Source organism: Rhinatrema bivittatum, chromosome 5, assembly GCF_901001135.1.
Source record: "Rhinatrema bivittatum chromosome 5, aRhiBiv1.1, whole genome shotgun sequence".
In the NCBI taxonomy this organism is placed as follows: Eukaryota; Metazoa; Chordata; class Amphibia; order Gymnophiona; family Rhinatrematidae; genus Rhinatrema; species Rhinatrema bivittatum.
The window spans coordinates 243,111,159-243,138,236 of NC_042619.1; the positions used below are offsets into that span (position 1 = coordinate 243,111,159).

The 27,078-nt window shown below is 45.5% G+C and overlaps 1 protein-coding gene across 2 annotated transcripts in view; it reads right to left on the reverse strand.

The window, feature by feature from the left end:
• LOC115092605 (interleukin-5 receptor subunit alpha-like) overlaps positions 1-15,888 on the reverse strand; it is a 50,255-nt gene extending 34,367 nt beyond the window's left edge. For both annotated transcript variants that reach the window (XM_029603633.1, XM_029603630.1), the window contains exon 1: positions 15,684-15,888. The gene's annotated coding sequence lies outside the window, so the exon portion shown is untranslated. The remainder of the gene's footprint in view (positions 1-15,683) is intronic.
• Positions 15,889-27,078: the final 11,190 nt, after the last annotated feature.

Consider the following 27,078-nt stretch of genomic DNA (forward strand, 5'->3'; position numbering starts at 1 on the left):
AGGTTATGAGGCAGATCCAGAAGCACTGGGATATGTGTTTGCATTCTGAAGCTCCCGGGGGAAGGGAGGAACTTAACTACACCTTTTGAGGTGTAGTTAACTTTCCATTGAATAATACAGCTTGCTGACTTGAATGTAAGCTGAACTATTTGATTGACATAATACAGAGCTGTTTGCATGCAAAGCTACTCATTAACATACCCACATTGCTCAAGGTTTGCTGTGTTACAGATAACATGCAGAATATCAAAATCCACACGACATCTGCGTGGGACTGATAACACATTTACTGTATAGTGATTATAACGCAGCTTAAGTAAATCACCCCAAGGTGACTTCAGGGAGACTTGTGGGAAGGGATAGGGATCAACAAGCAGAGCATTCCCATCTCTTTCCCTCCCCACAAGCATAAAATCTGTCAGAAATAGTATTTACAAGTTAAATGTACCAAATGCTTAGAAAAGAAGACTGAGCTAACTAGAGTAGACCAGTGAGATATCTATACAGGTAATCAGTGATGTTTCTAAGGGCTCTCAACCATTCTGCTTGACTTGTTGAGATGCTGTTTAGGGATGTGCATTCATTTGAATGCAACAAAGGAGGCTAGTTTTGGTTTGTTCTGAATGGAAAGAACTGAAAATGGCCTCCTAAAAACATCGCTGACCATTTTCAGGTATTTTTGTGCAATGGCCCCTCCGGGTGCATTACCACTGAGCCCTGAGCAAACCCTTAGTGTATCTATCTCTATCAGCACAGGTTAGAGGATGGGGGTGGCTGACATTCTGTACTGGAATGACTCTCTCCCTGGCAAGGTTTTTAAGCAGCTCTGCACAGGGAGACAGTGGGCAGTCCTTGTAAGTTTGCGAAGAGTTAGGAGCTAGTAGAAGTGTTGTTTGTTTTTGCCTTTTCAGGCCCAACCTGCCTGGGAATCCTGATCAGGGTCGGGAAGCGGTTCCTTCCATTCCACTCACTGGCTGGTTGGGATTTCCCTCTGGGTAGTTTTTTTCAGGTTTTTTTAAAGTTTATAATGGTAGGAGCCTTGTGAGACCCTTGGATGACACTTGGATCCAGAGCTCAGGGAGCCCTGGGTTTGGGGGTGCTCTTGGTGAGGAAGGAGGTATGGCGATGACCTGCTTCAGGGAGGAACTCTGGTGTTTAAATTCTATTGAAGGAGAAAATAATTGGTTTGTGAGATCCAGGAGGAAGATTTTTGGCCGCTCTTTCTTCCTGCCTTGGAGCAATAAGAGCTTACTATTTCAAGCGGATTCCTCCTATCTGGAATCCAGAGAGAGAAAGAGAAAAGAAGACGTGCAGACTGATAACTGTGAATAAGGGCAATTTAAGACCACTGAGAACAACAATCAGGAGACTTCACCCCCAGGAAGGCACTAACTGGGCCGGGCCAGGCCTGAGCCAGATTAGTTTTGTGGGCTGGGAGTAGAGGTCGATGCCATTTTGAAACATGGCTTTTGCTGAGTTCAGAGCTTAGGGGGCGTTCCAGGCCCCCATCAGTCCACCAGGGCCTGGAATGTGAGTAGTAGCGGGGAGGGGGAGCCTGGCTATGAGCTAGGATGGGGTATGGGGTCCCAGCCACCAGGGTCTGGAGTTTTGTTTTGAAGGGAGGGGGGGGGGGTTTGGGGGAGCCGGGGGTCTGTCAGTGATTTTCAACTTATTTTTTTGTTTAATTATTTTAACAGCAGGCTGCCTCCAGGGGAATTTTACCATGGGGGAAAAATACTGCAGAAGTTACAAAGCGGCAGTGTGGGAGCTCCTGAACTCACAGCAGACTGAGTGGTCACTGAGCTCCCTGAGCAGCTTTACATTAGCTCCTGAGAAAACTGAGTAGAACTGTAGAGCATTTTTATCGAGAAGGAGACAAACCCCACTACTTTTCCTCTTTATTTCTATAAAATATGAATGGGGAAAAACCTCCATACTGTAATCTTGGGACACAAAGGGTCCAGTGAATTGCGTCCTGAGAGAGGGAGGAGCATTTGGTAGAAAATGAGCCAGAAGTTCATTTCCTTGGAAAGCTGGGGACAAGTGGTATGTTTCAAAATCCCGCAGCGCCTGTAACTTCCTCTCCCCCCCCCCCCCCTCACATGGAATGATCTTGGATCCGAGTGAGCCGGTCAGACGCAACACATCGGAGGAACTGGCCACCGCTGGGGCGGATTCTCAGGTCGGCATTGTGCACGCCAGGGTTGGAGGCCTTCCTGGAAGTTCTCTGCTGCTATTTCAACCACATATTTCGGCTATTCCAGTTGAACATCTTGGACTACCCAGGACATCCACCCCCGAGGGGCGCGAGGAACCTATGAGGTTCCATGAAGGTATGGATAAGCCCCACAGGGTCAGTTTGGCTAGTGCTATTCCTAAGTTGAACTTGATGAAACCTGCAATTATTACTTTGGAATCTGTTTGGGCTGCATTAGTTTCTTTAAAAAGTTCTATTTCATCATTAACTTCGGTAATGACTGATACAAAGCAATCTGTCCAAGCTATGGATTCTTTAATTTCCTCTCATAGTTCCCAAATTGCAAACTTGGATCAACGGGTTGAAAAGCTCCAAACAACTCAGATTGGGCTGGTTGAATCTGATGTAATAAATGCCAAAAAGATGGAAAATTTGGAAAATTCTCTTAGAGCTTTAAACCTGAGAGTATTGCAAATTTCTACTGATGTACTTCCACCTATTTCTCGGATTTATTATACTTCCCAAGAGAGGAAATCTAATTCTTCGCCGGAAAACCCTAGCCCAGCAACTGCCATTGCAGATCTCTCTGCCTTCTTGGAAACCTCTGGGGATGATCAGGTGGAATACCGTTGAACTTTATTTGTTGGCTTTGTTTTTCCATCTGTTTGAGATTTAGTTTTGAAGCTTTTTCTACGAAATAGGGTTATGTTATACTATGGCCAGAAACTATGAATTTATCCTGACATCACCAGGGCTACCCAACAGCGTGGGAAGAGATTTTTAGCAATGTGTCAAGAAGCTTGTCAGTTGGGTGCTCAGATTATAATTCGTTTCCCCTGTAAATGTGTCGCTACATATAATAATGATAGATATGTCTTTTTTGAACCTTCCCAACTTAGGTTTTCCTTAACTCGCATTTTCCATCTGATATCACTAGCTAACTTGATTACAGCAGGGATATTTTTTATTCCATTGTCTCCTCACTTATTGCTTTTTATCTTTGCCACTAATATTTGTGCTTTATGACCCTTGGTTTCCATAAGAACATGCCATACTGGGTCAGACCAAAGGTCCATCAAGCCCAGCAACATGTTTCCAACAGTGGCCAATCCAGGCCATAAGAACCTGGCAAGTACCCAAAAACTGTCTATTCCATGTTACCGTTGCTAGTAATAGCAGTGGCTACTTTCTAAGTCAACTTAATTAATAGCAGGTACTGGACTTCTCCAAGAACTTATCCAATCCTTTTTTAAACCCAGCTACACTAACTGCACTAACCACATCCTCTGGCAACAAATTCCAGAGTTTAATTGTGCGTTGAGTGAAAAAGAACTTTCTCCGATAAGTTTTAAATGTGCCACATGCTAACGTCATGGAGTGCCCCCTAGTCTTTCTATTATCTGAAAGAGTAAATAACCGATTCACCTCTACCCGTTCTAGACCTCTCATGATTTTAAACACCTCTATCATATCTCCCCTCAGCCATCTTTTCTCCAAGCTGAAAAGTCCTAACCTCTTTAGTCTTTCCTCATAGGTGAGCTGTTGTTATTATTTGTGATAGTTGTGGGTGGATCCTTGGGCCAGTTGCAGATGACCATGCCCTCGGGGGAAAATCCCGAGAGGGACCACCGGTCAGGCTCAGAGTTGGGAGACAGACACACACAAGTTCTTTTATTAAACAGTTTTTGAGAACCACAGAGGTGGCAGTAGTGAGCTAGAATAGCCCGGCTGGGCTGTAGTCCCTCAGGCACTGGAACAGCAATCCCAGGAAGGCTGAGCTATAGAGAAACTGAGATAGTGAGTAGGCAGAGTAGGCAGAGTTCAGGAACAGAACCTTGATGGTAACACTCACACCGTAGTCTCTTAGAACATCCCAGGAGCTGGAATGAAGTAGGCCCTCGAGGAGGGAGTATCTGGTTCCAGGGAAAGCTCTGAAAGAGAGATGGTAACTCACTGGTGTTGTAGGCAGCGGTGACTTCCTGGCAGACGATATATTCAGTAGCAGGTCCGGGAACATGGGCCCTTGAGGAGCGAGTACCGGTTCTAGACTGCGACCTGAAAAGTAAAAGAGAGAGCGAGACCCCCGAGGAGCGCATTCCCCTGGTAAAGTCCGAAGAAGCAGAGTAGCAAGGTATGTGGAGAGCAATCCCATCCGCAGCGATACCTGGAGGCAGCTAGGTAGGAAACCCTTTGCTAACTCGATTAGTTAGCGAAATGAAAGACCTATAAATATCCGAAGATGATGACATCATCTCAGGGGGACGCCCCTGAGGTTCGCGCCACTGCTGGTACTTGAGTCGGGGCTGCGCCACGCGCGTGCCCTTAGACCTCAGGAGAACATGGCGGAAGGAATGGAGACGTTGGGCAGCGACGGTTGCAACAGCTGTTCCATTCCCCATATCATTTTGGTCGCCCTTCTCTGTACCTGAGTCTAAGGGGGTTTATTTTCCTTTATTTTTCTTTTCTTTTTTGTATATGTCTCTTATATTTCTCTGTATTTCACTGACATGCTTGTTTGCTGTCTTATATTGTTATAATTCAATAAAAATATAATTTAAAAAAATACACCATGATACAAACTTATCAAAAGAAAATTATAAGTCAGAATAACATTGGAATGTGGTATCACCTTGGAGAGCCCAGTTTTAAGGAATACTGGACAGCAGACGAGTTACAGTAGATGACCTCATAGCATATTTTAGATGACATATTTTAGATGACATGGCATATTTTAGATGAGTTACAGTAGATGACCTCATAGCATATTTTGAGCTGGCTTTCTGAAACGCAGTTAAAAAATCTTTCATTATGCATACTATGATAAAGCCCAGTTATAAAAAATGAAACCTACTAATTCTTGCTATTTGTGTTATATGTCAAAGTGATGCAAGGACATCACAATCTTTACAAATGTAATAAACTTAAAATGTTTTGGGAAGAGATTTTTCAGAGTTTGTGACCAATGTTTGATACTTCTTTATTGTGTACTGGCTGGGAATCAAGCAATGTTGGAATGGAGGCCAGTAGAGTAAACTGTATGGCCACAGGTGATATGAATGGTTAACTTTTCTTTATTTAAAGCTGAAACGTGTGTACTTAGTCAATGGATTGATGAAAAAGTGGATGAAAGAATTGTGGCAACAACTAATATTGGATTTATTCCATAATAGAAAGACTGAATAATGGATTATGGTCTACCAAATTGTGGTAAGTTTATATGTGTTCCTGGCAACCCTTGATGCCTGCTGCAGGCTGGAAATAAAGGTGCCTTGGAAGGACTGTATCACCGAGAGGATTGGAAACATAGCTGATTACTGAAATTTATTACAATGTAATTTAATATTCATGCAACTGCAATTGGAATACTGGGGATGTTGCAGCTCATCTGCCTACTTCTCCCGTTGCTTCAGTGGTTGACTCTGGAAGTCACCACAACCCACCTCAGGTCTGAGCTGCTCCCACCCCTGGCTCCTTGAGCAGCTGACCAAATACTAGGAAGGATGTAGCTCATCTGCATACTTCTCCCATCTGCCTTGGTGGTCGACTCTGGAAGTCACCAGAGCCCAATTTGGACCTGAGCTGCTCCCATTCTGTGCTCTCCAAGCACCTGGCTAAGTCCTGGAGAAGTTGCAGATTGGCTACTAGCTGTCTTGGTGGTCAACTCCAGAAATCTTCACAGCCTACCTTGGGCCTGAGCTGTTCCTACTTTGTGTTCCTCAAGTAGATGGCCAGATACTGGGGAGCTTGCAGGTCTCTCTTTATTTGCTATGGCTCTATAACATATTTTATCTTCTTGATGCTAATCATCCCCAATCTTATTCCCTGCTGCAAACCACTATAACACCAAGTCTCCCCTTTCTACCTTCCTTACATTCTTTACTTCACTTGCCATTCTGTCATCTGCATTAACTATTCTTCTTAAACTTCAAAGTTTTCTTCTTTCGTCCAAACATCTCTACCTTCCATGATAGCATCTCATTCTTGTTGCGATTGTTACACATAATACCTTTCTTCTATATAATCTCCTGCTACTCCTCCCACTCTCAGCTGTTGATATCAATCCAAATCCTGTTCCTCCAAGGCAACTTTCACCCCATTGGAGCATATCAAACCATTTCCCCTCCAATCTTATCATTTTTCCCCTTCTTCCTTCCTCTTCTCTTCCTTTCTCCTATACCCTGTGGAATATCCATTCTATTTCCAAGAAGCTTGCCTATATTCATGACCACTTTCTCTCTTATACTCTTCACTGCACCCTGGCTATCCATCGAGGAATCTTCTTTAATTGCTCATGGAGATTATTTTTTCTCGCATACACGTTGCATAGTAGGCCACAGTGGAGCTGTTGGACTGCTCTTCTCCCCTAGCTGTAGGTTTCAATCCCTTCTTCTATCTCAATCTCACTCTTTTCTTTCTTTGAGGCCCATTCTATCCACTTATTCACCCCACTACCTCTCCAGGTAGCTGTCATTTATTGACCACGAGATAAATTCCCCTCCTTCTTTCTCACTAACTTTTATGCCTGGCTTTTTTTCTTCCTTTACCCATTTTCCCCTTCTCTGATTCTTGGCAACTTTAACCTCTATGTTGATGAACCCTCTGACTCTTATGCTTCAAAATTCTTCTCATTTGACCTCCAGTTCTGCTCTACCATCCCTGCTCACAAACATGGCCACTGCCTTGACCTAGTCCTTTCCTCCAACTGCTCTCTACATTTCTTCCTCACTCCAACCATCATCTGATAACTTTTATACTAAACCATCCTCCCCCACAGCATTGTCCACTCACCACTAAAACATTTATGAATCTCTAGGTTGTCTACCTTTGTATCCTCTCTACTACTGTTTCATCTCTCCTCTCCTTTAATACTTTGAGTCAGTTGATAAAAGTTTCTTCTTGCAACACTATACATTCTTCTGCTTAGATCCTCTTGCCCTTCCCCGTACCCGTCTTATAAGGCACACCAAACTCCAGTCTTAGCTCACCCCTAGAATTTGTGTTCTCTGTTCTTGTGCCTGCTTTGCAGAATGTCTCTGGCTAAAATCCCATGCAGACTTCATACATTTCAAATTCATGCAAATCTCATTCCAGTCTGTATTGCACTTGCTAAGCAAGACTACTACATCCATCTGACAAATTCTCTTGCATTCAACCTTTGTCGTCTCTTTGCCACACTCAGTTCCCTCCTCAAACTTCCATTGCCTCCTAACCCCTTTCACTATCTGACCAGTTTGTGGCTGACTACATTTATATATTTATTTATTTATTTTTTAAATTTTTATAAACCGAAGTTCCTGTATGAAATCAATCCGGTTTATTCATTTTTCCTGGATGAAATACAAATCAATCCGGTTTATTCATTGTTTATTCATCCGGTTTATTCATTATGTCATTATTCATGACAAGATGCACAACATTAGTCTTGAGTAATCAACCAGGTCACCCCTACCTCACTCTCCCCAACTTCTTTCCTCTGCCCTTCCCCCTCCACCACTCTATCCTCCTTTTCTGAAGTCACAGTGGAAAAAAACGTCATCTTCTCTCTTCCTTTTTTTGACCTCACTCCCACCCAAGTTCCTCAGCTCTATTTCCACTGCAGTCATCCCTTTCATTTGTCACATCCTCAATCTATCACTCTCCCCTGTTACTGTTCCTGCTGCCTTCAAACATGCTGTGATCACATCTCTCCTCAAAAAGCCCTTACTAGACCTTCCTGCCTTGCCAAAGATCATCCTATCTCTCTCCTCCCTTTTGCTTGACAGTACTTGACATACTGTTCATTCACCACTGACTTTCTTTCATCTCAAGCCATTTTTAATCCACTCCAGTCTGGTATTTGCCATCTATATTCCACAGAATCAGCCTTTGCCAAACTCTACAATGACCTGTTTCTGGCTAAAACCAAAGGCCTTTACTCAGTCCTTATCTTCCTTGACCTATCTGCTACTTGTTGCACGAGTCGGCTGCATGGCCGTGCGGTGGGGACTTCCTGCGGCTCCCTTCTGATGGGGAATCCCCGCCGGCATTTCCAGCAGGCCTCCTCCAGCTCTGCTTGACCTCGCTTGCCCGCTGCCTGCCCTGACCTCAGTACGTCTGCTTGACCTCTTTCACCTCACCTTTTAACCATGACGGTAATCGTTTTGCCTTCCTTCCACCTTTCTTAATGCGTGGAATACATATGGACTGCGCCTCTAGAATTGTATTTTTAAACAATGTCCAAGCCTGTTGAACACTTTTAACCATGGGCCTTCAATCTCCTGTTCAGGAAGACTGGACTCTGAATCCGCTCCCTCCTCCTGACCAACCTCAGGCTCCTGCCTTGCAAGAGAGAGTGGGGGAGGAGAGGGACCAGATTCCTGGCCGGCCGGGGACCCCTGGCTGCAGTCCCGATCAGGAGCAGAAGAAGCGGAGACACCCCCCCTTTGGGGCCTGCCACAGACCCCCGCAAATCAGGAAGCCCTCCTGGCCTTTGAAGCCTTACCGGAGGATCCCTCTCTCCCTGCAGCACAATCTGTGCAGAGGGAATGGGAATTCAAGCGGGCAGACCAAAGCCCACAGGCCTGGCAAGCTTCCATACTTGGTTTTTCTGCCGTGAGGTCTGTGATTGGCACTCGGCCCTAGTGCACTGCCGTGAGGAAGGCCACACCACATGACTGCCCTGCCAAGCCATGCCAAGATATGTGACCATGCTGACACAGTCAGTGCATGGGAAACAGAAAAATTGCAGCGGCTTGAATGCTATGTGAAAAGCGCGGCGCACACCAAACTTTCCCCGCCAGGGGAAAAGAAACCTGAAAGTCACTCACAGCCCTCCTCGCTCTCACTCTCCTATCGACCCTGGCAGCTCAAGCTGGTTGAATGCCCCGGCACTGCGCCACAGGTCGATTTTCCTGGCTCCCTCAAGCTTGCTGCATCTTTACTTTGCTTTTGGGTTTGTTTGGTTTTTTTTTTTTAGAAAGCTTAAACGACAACAAAAACAAAAAGGATTCTTCCCTGAACAGAGCCAACGGCGGGCAGGAGGGTACTTTGGGGAACCAAAAGTGAGCCAGTCCCCTGGCCAGCAAGGTCCCTGGAGGAAGCAGGCCACAGCAGCCAGGAGTATCCAATCCCCTGGTTGCCCGGCTCAACCTGAGGAATGGTCCACAAAGGAACCTAGCACCTCGGGGGAGCTGATCCAAATCTCCATTTCTCCAAGTCTCAACAATCAGTCAGAATTCCAGGTTTGCACCTCTACCATCTTCTGGAGACAGAGAAATACTGAGGGACTGCAGGTGGTACTCTCATTTATGTAGCAGGGCCTCAAAGCTTTTGTTCTCTGCCTCCTTCTGCTGGGAGTGATGCAAAACTCACTTGCTGGACTGAACTGGGTATGTTCAAGAACCAATGGACAGTGCTATACTTGGGAACAAATTATATTGCAATGACAGAGAGGAGCATCTTGGTGGTGGGGTGGCGCTTTGTTTCCAGGATGTCATAGAATCCAACAGGATAAAGGTCCTGCATGAGACTAAATGCACAATCAAATCTTTATGGGTAGAAATCCCTTGTGTGTCAGGGAAGACTATAGTGATAGTATACTACCGTCCACCTGGTCAAGATGGTGAGACTGACAATGAAATGCTAAGAGCAATCAGGGAAGCTAACCAAATTGGTAGTGCGGTAATAATGGGAGATTTCAATTACCCCAATATTGACTGGGAAAGTGAAACATCAGGACATGCTAGAGAGTTAAAGTTTCTGGATGGAATAAATTACATTTTTATGGAGCAATTGGTTCAGGAACAGACGAGAGAGGGAGCAATTTTAGATCTAATTCTCAGTGGAGCCCTGGATTTGATGAGAGAGGAAATGGTGGTGGGGCCGCTTGGCAATAGTGATCATAATATGATCAAATTTGAATTAATGACTGGAAGGGGAACAGTAAGCAAATCCATGGCTCTAGTGCTAAACTTTTAAAAAGGAAACTTTGATATAATGAGAAAAAATAGTTAAAAAAATAACTGAAAGGTGCAGCTACAAAGGTAAAAAGTGTGCAACAGGTGTGAACATTGTTAAAAAATACCATCCTAGTGTTATGAAGCAAGTCAGAACTTGCCTTTCTCCGATGGTCCCGCAGCGTGGCAGTGGCTGTCATTGGCGGCGGTGTCTCCTAAAGGCAGTTAGGAGTTCCATCGTGGCTCCTCCCCTTCAGCGTGTCGGGCGTCCTCACCGGAAGTTCCTGTGTTGAGAACAGGAACTTGGGGATTTAAGCACCATCTCCACAGCACCTTCCTGCCTCGGCAACAGGCTTGTTTGTGTTGGTGCTCTGCTGTGCGTTTCTATTGTTTGCCTCAACCCCTGCTTGGACCTTGGATTTGGATTGTCTGCTGCCTGCCTCGACCCTTGGTGGACCTTGGATTTGGATTGTCTCTTGCCTGCTTGACCCTTGTTTGGACCTTGGATTTGGATTGTCTCCTGCCTGCCTCGACCCCTGCTCAGACCTTGGATTTGGATTGTCTACTGCCTGCCTCGACCCCTGCTCGGACCTTGGATTTGGATTGTCTGCTGCCTGCCTTGACTCCTGCTTGGACCTTGGATTTGGATTGTCTGCTGCCTGCCTCGACCCCTGCTTGCACTTTTGGATTTGGATTGTCTGCTGCCTGCCTCTACCCCTGCTCGGACCTTGGATTTGGATTGTCTGCTGCCTGCCTCGACCCCTGCTCGGACCTTCGATTTGGATTGTCTGCTGCCTGCCTCGACCCCTGCTTGGACCTTGGATTTGGATTGTCTCCTGCCTGCCTCGACCCCTGCTCAGACCTTGGATTTGGATTGTCTGCTGCCTGCCTCGACCCCTGCTCGGACCTTGGATTTGGATTGTCTGCTGCCTGCCTCGACCCCTGCTTGGATCTTGGATTTGGATTGTCTGCTGCCTGCCTCGACCCCTGCTTGAACTTTTGGATTTGGATTGTCTGCTGCCTGCCTCGACCCCTGCTCGGACCTTGGATTTGGATTGTCTGCTGCCTGCCTCGACCCCTGCTCGGACCTTCGATTTGGATTGTCTGCTGCCTGCCTCGACCCCTGCTTGGACCTTGGATTTGGATTGTCTCCTGCCTGCCTCGACCCTTATTTGGACCTTGGATTTGGATTGTCTCCTGCCTGCCTTGACCCCTGCTCGGACCTTGGATTTGGATTGTCTGCTGCCTGCCTCGACCCCTGCTCAGACCTTGGATTTGGATTGTCTGCTGCCTGCCTCGACCCCTGCTTGGACCTTGGATTTGGATTGTCTGCTGCCTGCCTCGACCCCTGCTTAGATCTTGGATTTGGATTGTCTGCTGCCTGCCTCGACCCTTGTTTGGACCTTGGATTTGGATTGTCTCCTGCCTGCCTCGACTCCTGCTTGGACCTTGGATTTGGATTGTCTGCTGCCTGCCTCGACTCCTGCTTGGATCTTGGATTTGGATTGTCTGCTGCCTGCCTCGACCCCTGCTTGGACCTTGGATTTGGATTGTCTGCTGCCTGCCTCGACCCTTGTTTGGACTCTGGATTTGGTTTGCCTGCTGCCCGCCTCCAGAATCCTTTGCATGATCTAGGACTGTTGACCCCTGACATCATCCTTCACACCCCGTTCAGCCTTCAGATTGAATGTAAGACTTTTACTCTATTCTATTAGGATCCACATATTGTAAGACCTAGAAGCACAGTCCAGATGTATTCCATGCATTAAGAAAGGTGGAAGGAAAGGAAAAAGATTACTGGCATGGTTAAAAGGTGAGGTGAAAGAGGCTATATTAGTCAAAAGTTCTTCATTCAAAAATTGGAAGAAGGATCCATCAGAAGAAAATAGGATAAAGCATAAGCATTGACAAGTTAAATGTAAGACATTGATAAGACATCCTAAGAGAGAATTTGAAAAGAAGTTGGCAGTAGAGACAAAAACTCACAATAAAAATTCTTTAAATATATCCAAAGCAGAAAGCCTGGGAGGGAGTCAATTGGATTGTTAGATGATCAAGGAGTTAAAGGGGCACTTAGGGAAGATAAGGCCCTCGCGGAGAGATTAAACAATTTCTTTGCTTCGGTGTTTACTGAAGAGGATGTTGGGGAGATACCTGTTCTGGAGAAGATTTTCATGGGTAATGATTCAGATGAACTGAACCAAATCACGGTAAACCTGGAAGATGTGGTAGGCCTGATTGTCAAACTGAAGAGTAGTAAATCACCTGGATGGATGGTATACACCACAGGGTTCTGGGGTGTATACTAAAAAATGAAATTTCAGTCCTATTTCAATTCATTTTTTCATTTATCATAATTAATTTGTAACATATCATTAAAATCATCCATTGTACTTGAGAATTGGAAGATGGCCAATGTGACCCTGATATTTAAAAACGGATCCAGGGCTGATCCGGGAAACTATAGACTGGTGAGCCTGACTTCAGTGCTGGGAAAAATTGTGGAAACTGTTATAAACAATACAATCACAAAACATTTAGATAGACATGGTTTGATGGGACACAGCCAGCATGGATTTACCCAAGGGAAGTCTTGCCTCACAAATCTCCTACATTTTTTTGAAGGGGTTAATAAACATGTGGACAAAGGTGAAAGGGATGATGTGGTGCATTTGGATTTTCAGAAAGCGTTTGACAAAATCTCACATGAGAGGCTTCTAAGAAAACTAAAAGTCATGAGATAGGAGGTAATGTCCTTTTATGGATTGCAAGTTGGTTAAAAGACAGGAAACAGAGAGTAGAATTAAATGGTCAGTTTTCACAGTAGAAAAAGGTAATCAGTGGAGTGCCTCAGGGGTCTGTACTTGGACCGGTGCTTTTTAATATATTTATAAATGATCTGGAAAGGGGTACAATGAGTGAGGTGATCAAATTTGTGGACAACACAAAATTATGCAGAGTAGTTAAATCACAAGCGGATTGTGATGACTTACAAGAGGATATTGTGAGACTGGAAGATTGGGTTTCCAAATGGCAGATGAAATTTAAAGTGGACAAGTGCAAAGTGATGTATAAAGGGAAAAATAATCCTTGCTCTAGTTACACAATGTTAGATTCTATCTTAGAAGTTACCACCCAGGAAAGAGATCTAGGCATCATAATGGATAATACATTGAAATCATCGGCTAAGTGTGTGCTGTGGCAATCAAAAAAGCAAACAGAATGTTAGGAATTATTAGGAAGGGAATGACAAATAAAACGGAGGATGTCATAATGCTTCTGTATTGCTCCATGGTGAGACCGGATCTTGAATACTGTGTGCAATTCTGGTCACCGCATCTCAAAAAAGATATAATTGCACTGGAGAAAGTGCAGAGAAGGGTGACCAAAATGATATGGGGCATGGAACAGCTGCCCTACAAGAAAAGTCTAAAGAAGTTAGGGCTGTTTAGTTTGGAGAAGATATGACTGAGGGGAGATATGATAGAAGTCTATAAAACCATGAAAGGACTTGAACAAGTTAATGTAAATAGGTTATTTATTCTCTCAGATAATAGAAGGACTGTGGGACAATCCATGAAGTTAGCAAGTAGCGCATTTAAAACAAATCAAAGAAAATTCTTTTTCACTCAGCGCATAGTTAAGCTCTGGAATTCATTGCCAGAGGATGAGGTTACAGCAGTTAGTGTGACTGAGTTTAAAAAAGGTTTGGATAAGTTCCTAGAGGAAAAATCCATAAACTGCTATTTATTATTAAGCAATAGTAGCCTGTGATTTATCTAATGTTTGGGTACTTGCCAGGTACATGTGACTTGGATTGGCCACTGTTGGAAACAGGATACTGGGCTTGGTGGACCCTTGGTCTGACCCAGCATGCCATATCTTATGTTCTTATGTTATGTTCTTGGAACAGACTTCCTGAGCTGGTGTGTTATGCTCCTTCTCTTGCCTTATTTAAATCCTGCCTAAAACCCCACCTTTTTGAGGCTGCTTTTAAATCTTAACCCCAGATTGTCCCACTTACAACCTCATTCATTTTTAACCATTTTCTTAATAAATGAAATTCCCAAAGTCTCTTTTGCCCTGTTATGTTTGTCTTGATTAGATTGTAAGCTCTACTGAGAAGGAACTGTCTTTATAGGTTTTTATACAGAGCTATGTACATATGTCACGAAGTGCTACTGAAGCGTGAAGCAGTAATAAGAACATAAGAACATAAGAAATTGCCATGCTGGGTCAGACCAAGGGTCCATCAAGCCCAGCATCTGTTTCCAACAGAGGCCAAAACCAGGCCACAAGAACCTGGCAATTACCCAAACACTAAGAACCACCAATGCTACTGATGCAATTAATAGCAGTGGCTAGTCCCTAAGTAAACTTGATTAATAGCCATTAATGGACTTCTCATCCAAGAACTTATCCAAACCGTTTTTGAACCCAGCTACACTAACTGCACTAACCACATCCCCTGGCAACAAATTCCAGAGCTTTATTGTGCGTTGAGTGAAAAAGAATTTTCTCCAATTAGTCTTAAATGTGCTACTTGCTAACTTCATGGAATGCCCCCTAGTCCTTCTATTATTCGAAAGTGTAAATAACCGAGTCACATCTACTCGTTCAAGATCTCTCATGATCTTAAAGACCTCTATCATATCCCCCCTCAGCCGTCTCTTCTCCAAGCTGAACAGCCCTAACCTCTTCAGCCCTTCCTCATAGGGGAGCTGTTCCATCCCCTTTATCATTTTGGTTGCCCTTCTCTGTACCTTCTCCATCGCAACTATATCTTTTTTGAGATGCGGTGACCAGAATTGTGCATATGTCACGTGGTGCTACTGAAGTGTGAAGCAGTAATAATATCTAGTATGTACATATGTCACGAGGTGCTACTGAAGTGTGAAGCAGTAATAATATCTAGCATGTGCATATGTCACGTAGTGCTACTGAAGTGTGAAGCAATAATAAAATCTAGTATGTGCATATGTCACGTAGTGCTACTGAAGTGTGAAGCAGTAATAATATCTAGCATGTGCATTTGCCACGTAGTGCTACTGAAGTGTGAAGCAGTAATAATATCTAGTATGTGCATATGTCACAAGGTGCTACTGAAGTGTGAAGCAGTAATAATATCTAGCATGTGCATATGTCACGTGGTGCTACTGAAGTGTGAAGCAGTAATAATATCTAGTATGTACATATGTCACGAGGTGCTACTGAAGTGTGAAGCAGTAATAATATCTAGCATGTGCATATGTCACGTGGTGCTACTGAAGTGTGAAGCAGTAATAATATCTAGTATGTGCATATGTCACGTAGTGCTACTGAAGTGTGAAGCAGTAATAATATCTAATATGTGCATATGTCACGTAGTGCTATTGAAGTGTGAAGCAGTAATAATATCTAGTATGTGCATATGTCTGTGTAGAGTAATATCTTGTGTGTTGCTTATTTTTGGATTTTTGAATCCTGAATAAAGCGTTATATACATTATATATAAAAAATAAAATAAAATAAAACAGGGTTCTTTTTCCCAGTGTCAGATAGGATTTACTTACAGTGCTTGGCTCCTGGAGTTCACGTTAGTTATCTTCTCTTTGAAATCTCCAGACGACAGCCTTATGGCTCATAGGTATCCTTCAGTAACTTGGGACGTGAGTTTTTGATCGTTTACTCTTTTCTTCCGTCATCAGATATAGCAGAGAGCTGTAGGGTTCAGCACCCCTTTCCAAGCTTTCTGCTCCTTTCCCTCAGTATGAGGGGAAAAATGGCTTGCTTCCTCTTTCTTCTGCAATCAGGAAGGCAGCAACTCCTTCTCATTTAGAGGGAGTTCTGCCATCTACTGCCAGATCCCAGTCACCACAATCTGTTACCACACAGAATACCTTATATCCTTTCACCCAGGGTACAATTTGTTGCCAGAGGATGTGGTTAGTGCAGTTAGTGTAGCTGGGTTTAAAAAAGGTTTGGATAAGTTCTTGGAGGAGAAGTCCATTACCTGCTATTAATCAAGTTGATTTAGAAAATAGCCACTGCTATTACTAGCAGCGTAAGTAGCATGGGATAGACTTAGTTTTTAGGTTCTTGCCAGGTACTTGCAGCCTGGATTGGCCACTGTTGGAGACAGGAAGCTGGGCTTGATGGACCCTTGGTCTGACCCAGTATGGCAATTTCTTATGTTCTTGATAGTGGCTTATCTGAAGATAAAGTAATTGTGAAACCGCAATCCCAAAAGGCTCCAAGTTGAAGTTATACTAGAAAAGTCTTTAATAGAAAGAAATATCTATCGCCTCTGGAAGACTAGGAGCAGCAATAAACTGACTAATCCTTAAGTTTGTCCATGACTTGATTGTTTGGAGGGAAATCATCTGCAATTTATGATCTCTGTGGAATGTATAAAACTGACAGACCTGATTTGCTCTGCCAATGAACTGATCGCTGTACCACTCACGGCGCCTGTTAAAAACAACTTGTAAATATTTTTCCTGGGTACATAAAGCACATCTGATGTGGAACCACAGCTTTGGGAGCTGTATGGATTCAGCCCAGGATAAATTGCCTTACAGAGAGGACTGGACATCGTTACTTTGCGTGGAAGTTCACCCACAGCTCTATTTCACCATTTGATTGATCACCTTGAAAAAGAACCCCTCATCTTAATCGGGATGACCCCCTGATGCAAGAATTACAATTTCAAAATTTGATGATAAAACATGGATGGGGTGGGGTGGGGGACTGCTGGTTGTTAGGAACTTGAGTACTCATCTTCCCAGGGTGGGAGAGAACCAAAGAAGAAAACCACAAGTATTGACTTGGATAAGGTACAGTATCCTACAAGTGACCAAGCCTCTATGGCTGGCAGCTAGGATGCATCCTTAGCAGAATGACTGCACAGACTGGATGGGCCAATTGGCTTCTTTTTTTTTTTCCTTTATTTATTAATTTTTCATGATACATTATCCAATTAATGACATTGAATATATTAAAGAAAGCAGGTATACAACATTGTAGTTACATAAACCTCTAAATGAGTATATTATTAACATATCAATTCCTGCTTTCTAAGTACTAAACAAAAGGGAGCTGATCTAGCAAATTATATATTACATAAATTTTCTATAACACAGAAAGGAAAAGTCAGAAAATTTTTTATATCCAGTTATAATATTTATGTTAAACTTCCACATTTCGGTTTCTCCGTTCTTCCAGAAATCTTTCTAATTGAGAGGGATCAAAATATACGTATTTCACTCCTTCTACCCTCATGACACATTTACATGGAAAACGTATCATAACTTGAATACCTAGAGTTCTCGCTAACTTAGCTAATACAATAAATCTCTTTCTTTTGTCTTGGGTTTCTTTAGCCACATCTGGGTAAACCCAGATTCTTTGTCCCAAGTATAGGGAGTTCCTTTTTAACATAAATGTTTTCAAAACTCTGTCTCTGTCTAGAGACGATAGAAATTTTACAATAAGGGTACCTCTCTGTTCTACTTGGGAAGCAAAGGAAGTTTCTAATAAATCTGTGACATTCAAAGATACATCCTGTAACATTTGTTCTGATATTTTTTTAACATTTATAAAATATGCACTGGTAATCATTGGAAAGTTCTCAGGCTGCCATGTTAGTATTTCACGAAAATAATCTTTAAGTTGCTCTTTAGCAGATATCATCTTACACTGGGGAAAATTGACGAACCTCAGATTTAGATATCTAACAGAGTTTTCAAGTAGCTCTACCTTCTTTGTGAGTGCCAATTCTCCCTTTATTATTACAGATTGTACATTTTTGATTGAAGTAACATCTTCTTGAACCTTAGTCAGTGCTGCCCCATAGTTAGTTACCATGGGACTTAAATTCAATAATACATTTTGCATGTCCTTAATATTATTATTTAGTTTCATAATATTGTTCTGTAGCATAGTCATGGCATGCCATAGCATTTCCAAGGTTACTGTTTTTGGGTTTCCACTCAAGGCCTCAGGCATAGGGAGTGAGATATCTAAGTTAAATGACTCTGGATTAGCGTTGTTCCCTACTTGTGGGTTTAATGCCCCATCTTTAGATGACATTGAGGGGCCCACAGCTCCTTGGTTCTCCAGAACCTCAGTTGACAAACTTGGAGGAAAAACCACTGGGACTTTCCTCCCCTCCTGCAGTTCTACTTCACCTCGGCCTTCCTCGAACAGGCTTAACTGGACAAACGACTTCCGTATGTCAGTACTGCCTAGGTCAATGATGCTTGATCTGCTTGGAGGAGATGGTATAGCTGGAGCCCCGGGACTCAAGCTTACTTCTCCCAGCGAGGGTGGAGTTTGCTCGCCTCCTTCCCTCGCAACGGGACTCTCCAGGGCTGATAATTCTGACTGAGAGTAAAAATTTGTCAATAATGTTTGACCCGGGTTAGGTCCGACTGGGGTCGAGGCGTCTGGTCGGACCCTGCCCTTCTGCTTGGTATGCGGCATTAATATAAATTTAGACCTCAATCAGCAATAAAACATATTGATATCTTTACTCACTTTTCTGTAAACAAATAAATTGGAGGAGAAATCTTCGAGGAACAGTCCTATTCAGAGGGGATGGTGCCTTCTTGCCTTCGCCGGTCTAAGCCGGTCCAAGCCGCGCGCCCCTTCGGAGCGCGCGGCTTAGGCAGCGCGCCGGCGGTGGCGGTGCGCCGTCTACCTCCAAATTTAAGGGAGACGCGCTCCTCTGACATCACTCGGCGCCGCCTCTTCGAAAACCGAAAGGTATTCCTTCACCACAAAGATGTTATACGGGTGAGGGGCCAATTGGCTTTTATCTGCTGTTGTCCATTGTGTTACTGTGTAATGCTGTTACAAAGAAAATCTGCCATTCTTTAATTCAGGGTTGAGGACCTCCCTCAGGGGTGTGTGAATGATCTTGAAAGGGGGTCAGGGGGGAGCACACTGACTGACTGGCCAAGGAAGACAAAAAATGGCTGCATTGTCCAGTTTTCATGCAGCAGAGAGCCTGCAAGCTCAGGAGGGAGGGAGCATAGTGAGGTCACTGTAAGCATTCCATGGCTTAGCCATGCATCTTTATCAAGGTGCCCAGGAGAAGAGACACCTCCACTGTGGTAGGCCGGAACCTGGGAGGAGCTGCAGTGTTATTCCCCAACCCAAGGAAGAGCTGCCCCCATCAGACCCCAGTCCAGGAGGGCTCCTGGTGCTGCTCCCTAACCAGAGAGAGAAACTGTAGCTGCCATTTGCCCGGGGCAAAAGACACGGTGAGGGAGGGGAGGAAAATGGGCAGAGAGGGCAGACAGAGGGAGGAGGTAGGGAAGGGGAGTTAGAGAGGGAGAATAAAGGCAAAAAGTTAAATAAGCAAAATAAAACATGGCAAAATAAAAAAAAAAAAAAAGAGCAAATTAAGACAAAATAAAAAAAAAAAAGAGGAAAATAGGAACAATTAGAGAAAACAGTAAAAAACTAGAAATAAATGTTGGTCAGGGTGGGACAGAGCTTTTCCCATCTCCTACAAAAATTGTAGCTGGCACCTGCATTTTTTAAAAATTTTCCATCCTTTATATTTTATTTATTTTATTTATTTATTTAACAGCTTTTCTATACCGACATTAAAATACACATCATATCGGTTTACATAATAATAAAAGGTAGAAAATACAAATAACAGGGGGAGGGGAGGAGGAGAACTAAGAACAGGAGGTCAGAGGGGGTGACCCCAAAGTTAGATAGAAAGGAGAGAAGGCGAGAGGAACTGTAACAAGGTTAATTAAAGGTGTAAGAGTACATAATATACAAATGGAGCCGGAGGTCGGTGTGAGGTGGAAGCAAATATACAAAATATAAAAGGGGTTATGAATGTTACCGGGGGGGTCAATGGAGATGACGAGGGGTCAAGAATGTTAATCCGGGAAGGCTTGATGAAAGAGCCATGTTTTTAGCTGTTTTCTGAATTTGAAGGGGCAGGGTTCCATACGAAGGTTGGGTGGTAGATCATTCCAGAGCTTAGGGCCGGCAATTGAGAAGGCGCGATTCCTAGTAGCAGAGAGGCGGGCTTTCTTGAGAGAGGGAACTAGCAGGGTACATTTATGAATTGTTCTGGTCGGGCGTGAGGATTGTGTGGGTTGGAGGGGTTCATTAAGCCAGGAGGAGTTGTGGTTGTAGATAACTTTGTGTATAATGATGATGGTTTTGAACAAGATGCGGGAGGAGATAGGGAGCCAGTGAAGGTTTTTAAGGATAGGGGTAATATGATCTAATTTGCGTGTATTGCTAATGATCCTTGCTGTGGCATTTTGCAGTATCTGGAGGGGTCTGATAGAGGAGGAAGGAAGGCCAAGATACAGGGAATTGCAGTAATCTAGCTTAGATGTCAATGTGGCTTGAATAACAGTTTTGAGGTTGTGGGTGTGGAGAAGGGGCTTGAGCTTTTTTAGGACCATGAGTTTATAAAAACCTCCCTAAATGACCGAGGTGATGTGGTTTTTGAGGTTCAGATGAGGATCGAGTAGGACACCTAAATTCCGTATGGAGGGTTGCGAGAGGAGAGAAATAGTCAGGGGGTCAGTGGGTGTGTTCAGCTTAAAGGTTTGGTGGTTATGTATGAGGAGTAGCTTGGTTTTAGCAGAGTTGAGGGCGAGTTGCATGGTTGTGAGTAAGGTGTTGATGGAGGAGAGGCATTTCTCCCAGAAGCTTAGTGTGGTAGTTATTGTGTCGTGGATGGGGATGATGATTTGGACATCATCAGCGTAAATGTAGAATTTAAGTCCAAGATCAGTTAGGTGATGACAGAGGGGGAGGAGGTATATGTTAAATAGCGTGGAAGAGAGGGAAGAGCCTTGGGGTACACCTTGGGAGAGGGAGAAACGTGAGGATTCTGAGTGGCCAAATTTGACAGAGAAGCATCTGTTAGTAAGATAGGATTTGAACCATAGAAGTGCAGTTCCAGAGATGCCGATGTCGGTTAGGCGGGCAATGAGGAGGTCATGGCTTATCGTGTCGAAGGCTGCGGAGATGTCATGGAAGGCAATAAGAAAGTTTTGACCTTGGTCGAGGCCGGTGAGGAGGAAGTCTGTGAGGGATAGGAGGAGGGTTTCGGTACTTAAATTTTTACGAAAGCCAAACTGTGCTGTGTGGAGTATTTTTTAGTCTTCAATGAATGCCATGAGCTGTGTATTAACTACCTTCTCCATGATTTTAGAGATGAAAGGGAGATTGGAGATGGGGCGGTAGTTAGTTGGGTCTTTGGGGTCTAAAAAAGGCTTCTTGAGCAGTGGTTTGACTATGGCATGTTTAAGAGGGTCGGGGATGGAGGCTGAGGAAAGGGAGCAGTTAATTAGGTCAGCTAGGGGTGCAGCAATGGTGTTGGGGATGGAGATGAAGTTTTTAGTAGGGATAGTATCGGAAGGATGGGATGCAGGCTTGGATTTTTTAAGGATAGCCTCAATTTCCTTAGGTGTGGTGAGTTCTATGGATTCGAGTGAGGCAGAGTTATGATGGGTTGTGGAAGGGTGGGGAGTTTGGATGGTTGTGGGGGGGAAACGGAGGAGTATGTTGGATATTTTGTTGTGGAAGAAACAAGCAAGTTCTTCACATTTTGTGCTGGCATCTTCTTCAACAGTGTTGGAGGAAGGAGGGTTGGTGAGGGCTGCTACATAGGAGAAGAGGGCTTTGGGGTTGAAAGTGTATTGGTGGATTTTGGAAGAGTAGTAGTCACGTTTGGTATTGTATGGCTAGGCAGTATGCGTGTAAGTGGATTTTGTAGGAGATGGAGCGCTGAGGGGTGGGGGCTTTACGCCATGTTCTTTCTTTGAGTCTAAGGTCGTGTTTCAAGTTGTGTAGTTCAGTACTGTACCAGGGTTTGTTATTAGATTGAGGGGTGCGTTGTTGACGAGTGATGAGGGGGCAGAGTTTGTTGGCTATGTCTTGAGTGGTGCTGACCCAGGAGGTGAGAGCAATGTCAGGAGAGGAAAGGTCGAGGTTGATCAGAGATTCGGAAAGGGCTGTGGAGAGCTCCCCAGTAGTACAAGCTTTGCGGTAAGAGAAGGAGGTGTTGTTGGGGGTGGGGGGGTTTGCAGGGATTAGATGTGCCTATGGTAATGCGGGTCTCAATGAGGGCGTGGTCAGACCACGGTACAGGGGTTACAGGATGAGGGAGAAGGGACTTGGATGCAGGAGTTGGTGAAGATGAGGTCTAAAGTGTGTCCCATTTTGTGTGTGGGGGTTGAGATGGTTTGGGTGAAGCCTAGCGCTTGGAGGGCAGTGAGGATGGTTTTACAGGAAGGAGAGAGGGGGGTAGCATCTACATGGAGATTAGTCTCCTAGTAGTATGGCAGGCTTTTCACAGTTTATGTTATTGGAGATAAGTTCAATGAGAGGGGAGGGGTTTTGTTCTAGGAGGCCGGGGTAGGGGGGGGGGGGCCTAGATAAGGCAGATTTGGAGATCCGAGGATTTGAAAATCCCAGCTTCCAATTTGGAGGGAGGGTTGATATTCAGGGACCTAAGTTTGAGGGTTTTCTTGGAGATAAGGAGGATACCTCCCCCTTTCTTTTTGGTTCTGGGGATGGAGAAGATATCATGGGAGGAGGTTGGGAGTTGGTTAAGGATGACAGTGTCAGTGCACTTAAGCCAAGTCTCAGTGACTGCACAGATGTCTGGTTTGTGGTCATGAATAAGGTCCTCGAGGATATAAGTTTTTTTGGTGAGGGAGTGAGCATTGAATAACATGAGGGATAGTGTAGCGAGGCCTAGTAGTTGTGTTAGGGGGGGAGACAAGAATGGGGATGAGGGATTTACGCTGTGTTGGGGGGTTGTAATGGGAAGAGGGTGGTTGTCTGCACATGGGATAGTGAATACAGGGGATGGGGAATGTGGTGGGATCAGGGTGGGCATAGGGGGGCATGGTGGAGGTGGTGACTAGAGGAAGGCCTTAGGGGGTCAAAATAGGGGGACAGAGGAGCAGTGGTGTAGAAAGGGGGGGGGATATGAGGAAGGAGGTCAGGAACAGAGTTCACAGGTAGATGTTGGTACGGGAGGGTGTAGGAAGCAGGACAAATCAGAGCAAAAAACAGTGCAATACAGTGTGGCAAAACAGTGCAGTACAGTGTAGCAAAACAGTGCAGTACAGTGTGGCAAAACAGTGCAATACAGTGTGGTAAAACAGTGCAAATCAGAGCGGAGTAGTACAGTACTTCTGGTGCAAATGGTACATGTCAGCAGCAGCTGTTGGCGGGGACAAATAGAGTGTTGGGTAAGTAATGATGCGGTACTGAACAGCGATTTAGGGGGAGATAGGGTGTATATGAGAGCAGGGGTGGGCCTGTGCGAGCAAGAGAAGGGCTAAGGTTAGGGAGAGGGGGGCTGAAAAAACTTTAACCCCCTGTTGAGGACTCGATTGCTGATGGGGTTCCTGGGGGAGTATGCGGGTCACAGGGGGCACACTAAGGGGCGCACCAAGGGGCAGGCACCTTAGGTCGCGCTCCTTCATGCATGCGACGCCCGGCGCACGGCGCCACGGAAGTGAGCCCTGATTTAAAGGGCTGGTTCAGAGTTAGAGACCTCCCTCCCCGGCGCTGAGATCAGTGCGGCTCCCACCTCTGATAGGCTGCTGGAGTTAAGGAGCTCAGGGAGGGGATGTCCGTGCGTTTACCACGTGGTCGGCGGGTCCCTCGGGTCAGCGTCTGTGCGGGCTGGATCTGCGGCCGGAGGAGGACGAGAATCACTGGGCCGGGATGGGCAGACCTGGATTGGGTGGGCCAGATGGTTCCTGAGCAGCTGAAGGGAGTCCGAGCCGGAGCCCACGATCATGTACACGGTCTGCGCCTCTTTGCCGGTGCCGCCGCTCTGCGCGTCCAGGGCGGCCTCAGCATGAGACATTGTCGATGGCGGCTCCCGGCTTGTACCCCGCACTCTGAGCGCTGGAGCTGCAGGACTGGTGCTGCCTCCCCGGGCCGTGACGGGGCATGGGCTGATCAGCCGCCGGGGGAGCTGTGAGCTACCTGGGTGTGGTGTGTCTCTCTCTAGATCTGGATTTGTCTGAGTGTGGAGGCTGTGTCTGGTGTGGTCTGCCTATCTCTGTCTTCATCTGGTTGTGCTGTGTTTGCCTGTGTTTGTTTGTCTGAGTATGAGGTGTTTGTGGCTCTCTGTGTCTGTGTCTCTCTCTGTGTCTGGGTGTGATGTGTCTGTGCCGCTCTCTCTGTGTCTGGGTGTGATGTGTAAAAACTGTGTGTGATGTGTAAAAACTGCTTTTCTGTGCACCCTTCGGCTTAATATCATGGCCGGAGGGTGGCGATATTAAGTCGGACATCCCAAAAGTTTAAAAAAAAAATTTAAAAGCAGCCCGCGGCTCGCGGGTTGAAAACCGGATGCTCAATTTTGCCGGCGTCCGGTTTCCGAACCCGTGGCTGTCAGCGGGTTTGAGAACCGACGCCGGCAAAATAGAGCGTCTGCTGTCAAACTCGCTGACAGCCACCACTCCTGTCCAAAAAGAGGTGCCAGGGACGTGCTAGTGTCCCTAGCGCCTCTTTTTCTGTGGGCCCTAATTTAAATAAATTAAGTTATTGAATCACATGCATAGGAGAGTGGCCTCTGCGCACGCCAGGAGAGCGGGCACTCGCCTGCGCTCTCGCGATTTTTACTGTATCTGTTGCGGTCCCGGTCACGAGGTTCGTGACCGGGTCCTTACCTCGTTCATCCCCGAGGGACACAGCCGCAGGCTCTGGGATCTGCCGGGCCTACTCGGCCTCTGCGGTGGCGTCTCCACGGGGGAGATGCTGCTGAGCCTCGAGTCCTGGCTCTGCCCCCCTTAGCCGTGCGCGAGGGAGGCTCTTTTAAAGGGGCTCTGGTGCGAAACCGCGGCCAGCCCCTAGCGATGACATCAGACACCGGCGGGGATTTAAACCCAGCGTCTGACCACAAACCTTTGCTTTGCAACGTGGTCGACTCTTTTGAGTGCTGAGCTGCCGTTCCTGCTCCTTCTTGCTCCTGAATCCGCTCCCGCTCCAGGTTGGGATCCTGTTCCTGTTGTCTGTGGTTCCTGCTTCAGCTGCTTCGGATCCTGCTTCCAGCTCCAGCTCCAGTTCCAGCTTCCGCTCCCCGCTCCTGCCTCAGTCCACGGTTCCAGCTTCCGCTCTCCACTCCTGCTTCAGTCCAAGGCTCCAGCTTCCCGCCGTGCCCATCCTTTGGATTGTCTTCCTGGTTCTGACTCCGGTTCATCTTCTCGTGTCTCTGATTGCTGCTTGTCCTGGACTTGGATCGTCTTCACTCTGCCGTGCCTCTTCAAGGTAATTCTCCTAAGTCCCAGCAGTCCGGGTCCTCACGGGCTCCTCCCAGGGGGATCTTGGGCCTCCAGAGGTAAGTCCTAGCATCTGCCAGTCATCTCAAGGGAATCCACCTAAGTCCCAGCGGTTCGGATCCTCACGGGCTCCTCACGGGCTCCTCCCGGGGGGATCGCGGGCTTCCAGGGTGAAGTATCTATGTGGTCTTCTGTCGTCGAGCCGCCACCCGGCCTTCTCCTCTCAGCGGAGCCCACCTGTTCTTCCAACTCATCTCCGCACGGCCGGCCCAAGGGTCCACATCCCCGGTTACAACAGTATCGGCTCGATTGTGTGTTGCGTAAGGGGTCTTTCTCTGCCACCCCCGCCCCCGGAAAATATCATGGGTCACGGTATTTTCCTGTGGTGAAAAATATCACAGGATTCACAAAGCTGCAAGGTCATTTAGTGCAGTGTTTCCCAACCTTTTAAAGGCCAAGGCACCCAACATTAATAAAAATGTTGTATGGCACATTAGCCTCCACAGAGAAGGCAATGCTGAGACGGAAAAGACTCACATGGCCCAAAGAAGAGCTATGGAAGCACTGAAAGACCAAATGTTAGAACAAAGGGAGAGAGGGCAGAGATACACATGAACTCACCACAACTGGCCAGTACTAGTGCAGCAAAAGAGAGAAGTTGGTGTGATGCGGGCAGCAGGCTCAGTCCATTACCTTTGTTGGTGCATGTGTTGCAAGAGCTCTTTCAAAGTTGGCGTTTCCAAAACTCAGTGAACCACATCCACTGCATGAAGTTTCCCTATTTTTCTCAGCCTAGGGTTAAGACAGAGGCTGGAGCGACTCAAAGGAAAAGGCTGAGGAAGAGTGAGGTGGTGCTGTGCGTAACGAGTGTTGCACAAAGTGGAGCCCAGCTATCCATGCCCTCCCTACATTCTGCCTATTCATTCCCACATTCCGAAGGTCATGCTGTAGCTAGGAAGAAGAGGCATGCATGATTACACATATTCTCAGAAAGGAGTGCCTATATGTTTGTGTTTAATATTTTTTTTATTCGCAATGTAATACATACAGCAAATCAGTATACAAGAAGTGTAAAAGACAAAAGATGTAACTCTGAGAGATAGAAGAGGATGCAATACCAACATTAGTGAAGTATCAACTGCCATCGAAGGTGCATCAACATGTTAACTTTAACTTTTCTATATTTATTTATTTATTTTTATATACCGACATTCGATCTGTCATATCACATCGGTTTACAGAGAACAAAGGTTACTAAGTACATCAGTTTTAACTCATTATTATTATATAATTAATATATTAGTAAGTAAGTTTGTTTGTTACCCACCCACCCCCCTTATACATTGAACTTTCAAGCGGTTGATCCACATGGAATAAAATCATGTATAGGAAATAGCCAGGTGCAAGCATAGGTATGGCACTGTAAATATCAGGTGGTTGTAAATAAGATTGGTACATCATTAACCCTGAATACACTGGTCTAGGCCTCATCATCCATGAAAGGCATTGATTCAGAAGGTAAGTTACGAATATATTCACCCCAAATGTCCTTCATAAAAGCAAATGTTTTTGGCAGTAAAGTATTCCATGGTAAGTAGCTTGTTGAAGTGTTGCCTCCAAGCAGGTAGCAGGGTAGGAATGCTAGAGGTCCATTGGGAGAGAATAACCGAAT